The sequence below is a fragment of the Dipodomys spectabilis genome, unplaced genomic scaffold (genome assembly GCF_019054845.1).
Source record: "Dipodomys spectabilis isolate Male_0828 unplaced genomic scaffold, ASM1905484v1 ptg000234l, whole genome shotgun sequence".
Lineage (NCBI taxonomy): Eukaryota > Metazoa > Chordata > Mammalia > Rodentia > Heteromyidae > Dipodomys > Dipodomys spectabilis.
In genome coordinates, this window is record NW_024870911.1 from 17,551,957 (window position 1) to 17,562,859 (window position 10,903).

The window sequence follows — 10,903 nt, forward strand, 5'->3', positions numbered from 1 at the left end:
GCCCGGACCCAAAAAAAAAAAACAAAAAACTTACCTGTCCTGAAAAGTGTGACACACAAAACCAATTGATCTTCCAGTTGAAAACTACTGTTTTGCTTCAAAGATGATCATTTATCAAAATAACCACTCAATTTGGAATATTGTCTTTATTCACCCACAGATGAATTGTGGCAAGCATTTACATGTTCCTCTTTTATAAGTAGACAGTAGACAGTAGACAGGTACTCTACCACTTGAGCCATGTTCCTAGTCACACATTTTTTTAAATAAAAAATGACAGTAGAAAAGGGAGTTGTATGTGTACATCTTCAGTGTGCAGTAGCCTATTCTTTCCACCAGGGTTCAGTCTGGCCAAACTTTATCAGCCAGCTAAATGTGAGAAACAAGTTTTGCTGCCTTTATGAGGAAAATGCTAGAAGGTGAAATTGCTTCAGCTGGTCTATCAGTGCTTTTTATTTTCATAATAAAGAACAAGGTGACATGAGGGCTAAAACAGTAGATACACACTATTTGTCACTTAAGACACCTCCATTATTCCTTACTCAGAATAAATTTGCCTGTCATATCATTTTACTTAAAAAAATTGGGAGTGGGGTGGGGCTGGGAAGGTGGTTCAGTGGTAGAGTGTTTGCTTCACAGGCATGAGATCCTGGGTTCGATTCCTAAGCGCCACATAAGCAGAAAAAGCCAGAAGTGGCACTGCGGCTCAAGTGGTAGAGTGCTAGCCTTGAGCTGAAGAGCTGAGGGACAGTGCCCAGGCCCAGAGTTCAGGCAATTAAGAAAAAATGTTATTGAAAAGGTTATGTACAGAGGAGTAACAATTACATAAGTCAGATAAAGAGTGCATTTCTGCACTTCCTTCCTTCCTTCCTCTCTCTCTTTTTTTCTTTCAGCAGTCCTGGGGCTTAAACTCAGGGCGTGGGCACTGTGTGTTAGCTTCTTTTGCTCAAGGCTAGCACTCTAACACTTGAGTTGAAGCACCACTTCCAGCCTTCTCTACTTATGTAGTATTGAGGAATCGAAGCCAGGGCATCATGCATGCAAGGCAAGCACTCTACCACTAAGCCACATTCCCAGTCCAATATTTTACTTTTATAGACTAGCCATTCATCTAATGAATTTACTTCCATAATTCAGGTCATTTACATGCCTCATTATTAAGTAAATTATTTTAACATTTTCATGCAGTGATAGAATTTTAGAAGTGATAGATTTTTTTTCTTGACAGACAAAAGGACATTTCAGGTAGAGAGAACAGCTTAGGCTAAAGCACTGGGTTATGAAACAGTGAGTGTCTGAGGGAATACAAGGAACACATGTTTTCGCAGTTGTATGTTGGGGCATGAGAGAAGCTCTATCATGAAGGCCATATATGCTATGATATGAGTTTAAACTTTTCCCAGGCATTCAGGAACTGTTGCAGATATACAGAAATGACAAATTGCACGTCCTCCTAGAAAGGTAAAGGTGGTAGCAGCATGGGGCATGAATTGGAGAGGTCAGAGACAAACAGGGTCTGTGGACACCAGAGTTCTCAGAGAAGGTATGGTATGAGCTCATCTGTCTAACTTGGTAGAATTAGAGAAGAGCTGGTGACTGATTTAATGGAGAAGGATTCATGGTTGTTGTTTTTTTTTTGTTTTGTTTTTTTGGGTCCGGTCATGGGGCCTGAACTCTGGGCCTGGGCGCTGTCCCTCAGCTCTTCGCTCAAGGCTAGCGCTCTACCACTTGAGCCACAGCGCCACTTCTGGCTTTTTTTTTTCTGCTTATGTGGTGCTGAGGAATCGAACCCAGGGCCTCATGCATGCAAGGCAAGCGCTGTACCACTGAGCCACCTTCCCAGCCCTGGGATTCATGGTTTCTGACTTAGGGGATAAGGAAGGAGAGGCATGTTGGAATGTGAAAAGATAATTAGTTAAGTTTAGATAGGCTAAATTTGAGGTATCTATGGAAAACCACATGAAAATGTTGATGAAGTCATCCAATGAAAGTGAATAGACAAACTAGCCAGGCACTGGTAGCTCACGCCTGTAATCCCAGCTACTCAGGAGGCTGAGATCTGAGGATCTCGGTTCAAAGCCAGCCCAGGCAGGAAAGTCTATGAGATTCTTATCTCCAATAAGCCACTCAGAACCTCAGCGAAAGAGCTGAGGGACAGCACCCAGGTCCAGAGTTCAAGCCTCATAACTGAAAAAAAAAAAAAGTGTATAGATTAGAGGAAACAAACTTAAGGCACAACCTTAGGGAATACCAATGTGTAAGATAACACATATGAAGACCCATACTGACCATTGGTCTGCCTTGCTTTAGGTTTTATCTAACTCCCTAGAAAGGAAAGAGATGGGGCTGGGAAGGTGGCTTAGTGGTAGAGTGCTTGCCTAGCATGGATTAGGCCCTGGGTTCAATTCCTCAGAAACACATAACAACAACAAAAATAGTAAGATTATTTAAAAGAAGTATTAAAAATAAAGAGGAAACAAGAGGCAAGGATAAAGATATAATAATCCTTTGATTATTCTGCATCTTGGATTGCCCTATTTCAATATGATCCAAGTGCTAATTGGATCTCTGAACTATGGATGGGAGAGGGGTGATGCACTCAGAGCTTGGTGATTGTTCTAGGCTTTGCCAGGAGTCAGCAGTCAGCAAAGCATAACCAGAGAAAGAGAGAGGAGGGGGTGGGGAGGCCTCTGGAGCTAGCCAAAGGGGCTGCTGGGCTGGCTTGTGCTCTGTTGAGGCCTTTGTGCTACTGTAACTGTCCACACAATGGAGCTGGTTACATGCTGACCTGGCATTCTGAGTATGGGGCTGGGATATTCTACATGGTGGAAACTGATGGATGGTCACCCAGTTCCTGAGGACCATATCTCTATTCACAAACCCTGAAAGCACTAGAGAGGACATTCAGTACATGATAATAAATTATGTTGGTGTGTCATTAATTCATAAATCATCTATACAGCTAATTTAACACACATATATTATTTATTTACTGCTTAAGTATATCTTATTTGTTCCTTGACCACCTCACAAGAACAGCAAGACTGATTTTTTTTTTTTTTGTCAGTCATAGGGCTTGAACTCAGGGCTTGGGAACTGCCCCTAAGCTTTTTTGCTCAAGGCTAGTGTATTATCACTTTGAGTCACAGCTGCACTTCAGGTTTTTAGGTGATTAATTGGAAATAAGAGTCTCCTGGGGCCAGGCACTGGTGGCTCACACCTGTAATCCTAGCTACTCAGGAAGTTGAGATCTGAGGATCCCGATTCAAAGCCAGCCTGGGCAGGAAAGTCTGTGAGACTTTTCCCCCTCCTCTTCACTGCCCCTCCCCTGATCGTGAGGCTATTAGATTCAGGGCCCAGTGCTGTCCCTGAGCGTCTTTGTGCTCAAGACTAGTGCTCTACCACTTGTGCCACAATGCTACTTCTGGTTTTTGAGTGGCTAATTGGAGGTAAGAATCTCACGGTGGACTGGCTTTGAACTGCAATCCTCAGATCTCAGCCTCCTGAGTAGCTAGGATTACAGGTATGAGCCACGGGCGCATGGTTTTTGTGAGACACTTATTTCCAATAAACTATCAGAAAACCAGAAGTGGCTCTATGGCTCAAAATGGTAGAGTGCTAGCGTTGAGTAAAAGAGCTCAGGAACAGCACCTAGGCCCTGATTTCAAGCCCATGATTGATTAAGGAAAAGGGGGGAAAAAATAAAGATTCTTACAGACTTTCCTGACAGAGTTGGCTTTAAACCATGATCCTCAGATTTTAGGTGGACTGATGTTCCTTAAGGAACTTAAAAATACCTTGTTAGAAAAAAACAGGTGCTGATGGCTCATGCTTGTAATCCTAGCTACTCAGGAGGCTGAGATCTGTTCAAAGACAGCTCAGGGAAGAAACTCCGTGAAATTCCTACCTCCAATTAACCACCAGAAAGCCGGAAGTGTTGCCATGGTTCAAGTGGTAGAGCGTTAGCCTTGAGCTGAAGAACTGAGGGACAGCACCCAGGCCCATAGTTCAAGCCCCATGACTGGAAAAAACAAAAACAAAAAACCTTGTTAGATCATGATGATAGGGCATGGCTGAGGAGGAGACACTGAAGGGTGATGAGTCAGTCCTGGAGCACCTCAGCAGTATCTGTGATGATCACATGGGACCTACTGTGGAGGAATAAAACATGACAAATTGCTCTATTTACAGATTCCTCCCTATTAGAATGGACTGCTTCTACAATATTCTCTGGAACTGAGAAAAGGGACTTCTTTTTAAAGTTGTAAATAGGATAAGTGGATTCAATCCTCAGTGCTGCAAAAGAAATTTAAAAATCAGCTGAGTAGAGTGAAAGAAAAAAAAAATAATAGAAAAAAAAGAATAGAAGATGAATTGGGGTACATTCTATGTGATCGTAGGTATCCCCAGGAATTTCCCAAAGGTACACTGCTACCCAGTGGTTCAGTTGCTAATTTAGCACTGTAGCATCTCACTTATTTACCCCGTTTCTGGTGAGAGATGAGATAGCCTTAGCTTAGCTTATCTTTCAGATACTTAATTCCACTTTTTTCTTACTTCTCTGGGTCTTAAAACCTAACATCATACAGATGGGTAGAGAGCCTTCCCTGTGGATCTCTGGTTAATAGAAGCCACCATCAGATCATGGCCTTTACTCAAGGAACCTGTGGTCAAAGATGTCAAGAGGAAGAAAAACTGGTAGAAGAGAGCAAAGAATGGGGACAGAAGATGCCTGGGTGTGAGTGTTTAAGGTTCCTGGGAAGGGCCCCAACTCAGTGAACATGATGGCGCACTTTCTCCCTGAGCACTTAACAACACTTGTTTCTCATCTCTCCGTCCCACTCACCTACACCTAGAAAGGTAGTCTCCAAACTGGAGCAGGATATTAACAATCACTTTGGACCAGGCTGGCAAAACAGTGATATGGGAGGTAATCCCTCAGATGAGGAGAAATGGCGATTTCTCTCCATTGAAGATTGAGACTCTTCATCTTCTCCACTAAGTCCCAGTCCAACCATGATATGGTTTATTCTTTTACCACTTCCTTATTCTCTCCTCCAGTCTTTCTTTCTTCCCAGATCAGATGCCTGAGGGTCAATAGATTCATAATTAAGTGTCTGTGGCCCGATTTTGCAGTGCTGAAGATTGAACCCAGATTATGCTAGGCAAGTTCTGTACCACTGAACTGCACCTTCAGCCCTGAGCTGTTTTTTTTGTGTTTTGTTTTGTTTTTTTAGGAAAGAGGGTATAAAGAAGGATGTTGCATGTGATGGACACTGCCAGCCTGGACAGACAGACTGATTTTCCTTCCCGTTCTTAACCAGAGTATCCAAAAACAGTAATTTTGGAGATATGTATTAGCCAAAGGCTTGGATACTGTCACCCTGGTTTGTAGGGGTGATACTTAGGGCCTCATGCCCCAATAGGAGCTCCATGCCAGGTGCAGTCTTTAATCCCCAATAGCCAGCCATGGCTATGGGATGGTGGTAAGGAGTCTGGTATAAGTGTTAAGTGGAGGACACAGACAAATCCAGCTCTGACCGTAGCACACCACAGCTTGACCTTCTCAAAGGCGTGGCTTATATCCTAATGGCAGAACATAGGAACCATACTGGCCTCTGGCCTCTGGTGGCTTCTTCTTTCTTCTTCTTCTTCTTCTTCTTGTCGGTCATTGGGCTTGAACTCTGGGCCTGGGTGCTGTCCCTGCACTCTTCAGCTCAAGGTGAGCGCTCTACTGCTTGAGCCACTGCACCACTTCTGGTTTTCTAGTGGTTTATTGGAGATAAGAGTCTCACGGATTTTCCTGCCCGGGCTGGCTTTGAACCGCAATCCTCAGATCTCAGCCTCCTGAGTAGCTAGGATTACAAGCGTGAGCCACCGGCACCCAGCTGCCTCTGGCTTTTCTACCTAACACTACCCAAGGTAGCATCCCAGCTGGTCACCCAGGTAAACAATTTTCTCCTTCTTGAGGAGAACAACATTGGGTAGGTAATGAAGGTAGTTAGCTGGTAGGAGTTTAAGGAATGAGAAAAGCAGGGGAACTGCTATTTTGTGCAGCTTCTCATTAAACCACAATGATCCAAAGCATATAGGCCAATGTGTTACATTCAGCAGCTCAGAAATTTGGATGACTTGTCACAGATCTTTTGCTTAGCACTTCCAGGTTGATTGTATTAATCAACTATCTATCACTGTAATAAAAAACCAGAGGCAATTAACTTATACTTAGGAGAGTTTTATTTGGCGCATAGTTCTGAATGTTTCAGTCCAACACTGATTGAGCCCACTGTTTTGGGCATCTGGCAAGAACATCCTATCATGGTGGGAATGTGGAGAAGAGCAGACTGCTTACTTCATGAGCCAGGAAGCAAAACAGAGAGAAAGAAAACCAGAGTCTCAAAGTCCCCTTAGAGGACACACCCCCAATGACTTCATAGTCACAGTACCTCTCACTAGCACCCTCCTGGGACCAAGACTTTACCACAGGTTCCTTTTGGGAGAACACTATCCATATTCAAACCACAGCAGGGGTAGATATTGACTTAGGGCAATGAGAAATAGTACGTGTGCTCTCATCCCTGGTCTTAGCATCTCTAGTCTCACAGATAAGCAGGCCAGCCTCTGTGTCTAGGGTTGGTATTCACCATGTTGATATTCACCTGGTGGGCCAGGCAGCCTGGCAGTGGACTTCTCAGTGACTGTTGGACCACTGGCATTGAGTCCCTTACAAAGCAGGGACTCGTGCAAGGCCAGAGTCCACTTCTTTTTATTTTTATTTTATTTTTTGCCAGTCGTGAGGCTTGAACTCAGGGCCTGGGCACTGTCCCTTTTTACTCAAGGCTAACACTCTACCATTTGAGCCACAGTGCCACTTCTAGCTTTTTCTGTTTATGTGGTACTGAGGAATTGAACCCAATGCTTTGTGTATGCTAGGCAAGCATTCTACCACTAAGCCACATGCTCAGCCCTATTTTTTTTTTTTTTGGTCGGTTTTGGGGCTTGAACTCTGGGCTTGAGCACTGTCCCTGTGATCTTCAGCTCAAGGCCAGCTCTCTACCGCTTGAGCCACAGTGCCACTTCCGGTTTTCTAGTGGTTTATTGGAGATAAGAGTCTCTTGGAGGCTGGGAAGTTGGCTCAGTGGTAGAAGTGCTTGCCTCGCATGCATGAGGCCCTGTGTTTGATTCCTCAGCACCATATAAGCTGAAAAAAGTCATAAGTGACACTGTGGCTCAAGTGGTAGGGCGCTAGCCTTGAGCTGAAATGCTGAGGGACAATACCCAGGCCCAGAGTTCAGCCCCCACAACTGACCCCTCCCCCCCAAAAAAAAGAGTCTCATGGACTTTCCTGCCTGGGCTGGCTTTGAACTGCGATCCTCAGATCTCAGCCTCTTGAGTAGGTAGGATTACAGGCATGAGCTACTGTGCCTGGCTCCTATTATTTTAAGTGGTTGTATAACTAGGTCAGTTTACCTCTAAAGAGAGATATAGCCTGTTTTTGTTTTATTTTGTTTTAAATGTCTAGCTGGACACCTGTAAATAATCACAGCTATTAGGAAGGCTGAGGAAAGGGGATCCTTTCAATTCAAGCCCAGTCTGGACTACATAATAAGGTCCTGTCTCAATAATAATAATGATGATAAAAAACAATAAAGACTGGACGCAACGGCTCATACTTGTAACCTTATTTTCCCAAGAGGTGGTGATCAGGAGGATTGCAATTTGAAGCCAACTTAGGCAAAAACTGAGACTATGTCAATGAAAAAAAAAAAGCTTAGCATGGAGGTGTGCATCTTTCATCCCAGCTATCTGGGAAGGTGTAAAGTTGGAGGAACATAGCCAAAACCATTTGAGACAGGAAGAGACCCTATGAGAAAATTAACTAAAGAAAAAAGGGCAAAGTTGGGTGTCCTGCCTAACAAGCATATGGCCCGGACTTACACCTTAGTGTCACCAAAAAACTTAAAAACAATTAAAAAAGCAAAGAGCTAGGTTAATACAAAACATTGAGCATATTCATTAAATTAAAATTATTATTATTATTATTGCCAATCCTGTGGCTTGAACTCAGGGCCTGGGCACTGAGTCTTGAGCTTCTTTTTTGCTCAAGGCTTACACTCTACCACTTGAGCCACAATTCACTTGCAGCTTTTTCTGTTTATATAGAAATGAGGAATGGAACCCAGGGCTTCATGCATGATAGGCAAGCACTCCATCACTAAGCCACATTCCCAACCCTTAAATTAATTTTGGGTTTTAGTTTTGTACCAGTACTGAGTCCTGAACTCAGGGTCTGGGTGCCGTGCTTTAGCTTTTAGCTTTTTCTGCTCAAGGCTAGTGCTCTACCACTTGAGCCATTTGTTGTTTTGTTTTTGTTTTTAACATGCATGCTTTGTTTACATTAATCAATCTTTAGAAATATATGTACTTTTTACCCATTACACAATTTCCCAAATGCTAATATTTACATTACTTTTGAGCTCTGCACTACAAAATTTCAAGTAGCTAAAAAGTTTCCTGACCCTTACATTTATATTCCCGAAGTCAAAGCTTGTATATGGATAACCATAGTCACTTCCATACTTTTTCTGATGAAGACTAACCCACAAAAATAAAATGTTTCTCTCTACTCCTTTTGCTAATAACTATTCACACACACACACACACACACATACACACACATTTATTTGTTGTTGTGGGGCTTGAACTCTGGCCCTGGCACTCTTCCTGCGCTCTTCAGCTCAAGGCTAGCACTCTAACACTTGAGCCACAGCGCCACTCCCAGCTTTTTTTCTTTTTGCTTATGTGGTGCTGAGGAATCGAACCCAGGGCCTCAGGCATGCAAGGCAAGCGATCTACCACTGAGCCACCTTCCCAGCCCTATAAATACATTTCTTTTTGAATAGTGTCGCTCGCCCCTTCCTGTGCTTTCTTGCAGATTTTCCATTCTGGCTTTTTTACTAATTAACTAGAAACAAGAGTCTCACAGATTTATCTGCCTAGGTAGGCTTCAAACCCCAAACCTCAGACCTCAGCCTCCTGAGTAGCTAGGGTTACAGGTGTGAGCCCCTGCCAGTGCCTGTTTTCATTTCCAGTTAGATAAGAAAGAGGCTGACATTCAACTAAGTGGGGAGACTGAAACTCAGAAATGGGCTGAGGTTGGATTTGGATCTCCATAGAGTTGTAGTTGACATTTGTTAAGGAATAGGGGAGGGATGCTGGCATACATTTGCCCTTCTGTTTCTTCTGTTTCTTCTTACAAGAGGCTGTAGGGTTTTGAGATAAACTCTTCCCACTAATAAAACCCTAATGAATGGCTCTTATTTGTTAAGTGTTGTGCTCTGAACCAGGCACTACATTATCTTATTTGATCCAGAATAAATTGAGTCTACTGTTTATGTTAGAATGATTGAACAAATACTTATTTTCTGTCTTCTGTATGTCAAACCCCAGGTTTGCAGCGGTGTACAGATCAGAGATGGTTTTTGCTTCCCTGGAGCTTATGTCTACTGTTGATAACATGTCCACCTAGAAAGCACTAAAGCCAGCCGTGCGTGGTGGTGCACGCCTATAATCCCTCATTTGCTATTGCTGTTGCTTATGAGTACAGGCTACACAGAAGACTTTTATTCATGATATCCTCTCTCAGCCCTGGTTAAATTATTTATTTATAGCTTGGGCTGGCCTTGGATTCTAGTTCTCCTGTCCACCCAGTGCTGGGATTATAGGCATGTATAACTACATCTGGTTTTGTTTGTTTAAAACTGGCATCATTCTATTTATTTATTTGTTCATTCATTCATTTTTTTGTGTGTGGTGCTAGAGTTTGAACTTAGGGCCTTGCACTAACTAGGCAAGTAGTCCTAAACTATACCTTCAGCTATTTATTTTATTTATTGTTTTGAGGGTTGATACTGTGACTTGAATTCAGGGCCTTTTTGTTTAAGGCTAGTGCTCTACAACTTGAGCCACACTTTCACTTCTGGCTCTTTTTACTAGTAAACTGGAAATAAGAGTCTCTCAGACTTAATCTGCCTTGGGTGGCTTCAAAGCTTGGTCATCAGATCTCAGCCTCTTTTTTTTTTTTTCTTTTGTCAGTCATAGTGCTTGAATTCTGGGCCTGAGCGCTGTCCCTCAGCTCTTCAGCTCAAGGCTAGCACTCTACCACTTGTGCTACAGCACCACTTCCGGTTTTCTGGTGGTTTTTATTGGAGATAAGAGTTTCATAGACTTTCCTGCCCAGGCTGGCTTTGAACCATGATCCTCAGATCTCAGCCTCCTGAGTAGCTAGGATTACAGACGTGAGCCACGAGTGCGGTGCAGATCCCAGCCTCTTAAGTAGCTAGGATTATAGGCGTGAGCCTCTGGTGTCTGTAAGGTTTTTTTTGTTGGTGGTGGTAGTCGTCGTGGGTCTTGAATTCTGGGCCTGGGTGTTATCCCTCAGCTCTTCAGCTCAAGGTGAGGGCTCTACCACTTGAGCCACAGCACCACTTCCAGTTTTCTGGTGGTTTATTGGAGATAAGGGTCTCACATACTTTCCTGCCCAGGTTGGCTTTGAACCTTGATCCTCAGATCTCAGCCAGCTGAGTAGCTAGGATTACAGGTATAAGCCACTGACGCTCATATTGGAAATTTATTTTTAATGATAATTAAAAGCCATCCAGCAGAAAAACTAAAACTTTTTTTTTTGTCAGCCATGGAGCCTGAACTCTGGGCCTGGGTGCTGTCCCTCAGCTCTTCACTTGTAGACTAGTACTCTATCACTTGAGCCTCAGCCCCACTTCCGGCTTTTTCTGCTTATGTAGTGCTGAGGAATCGAACCGAGGGCCTCATGCATGCAAGGCCACCTTCCCAGCCCCCAAACTAGAACCTTGACAATCACAGAAATATACATATACTGTTGAAA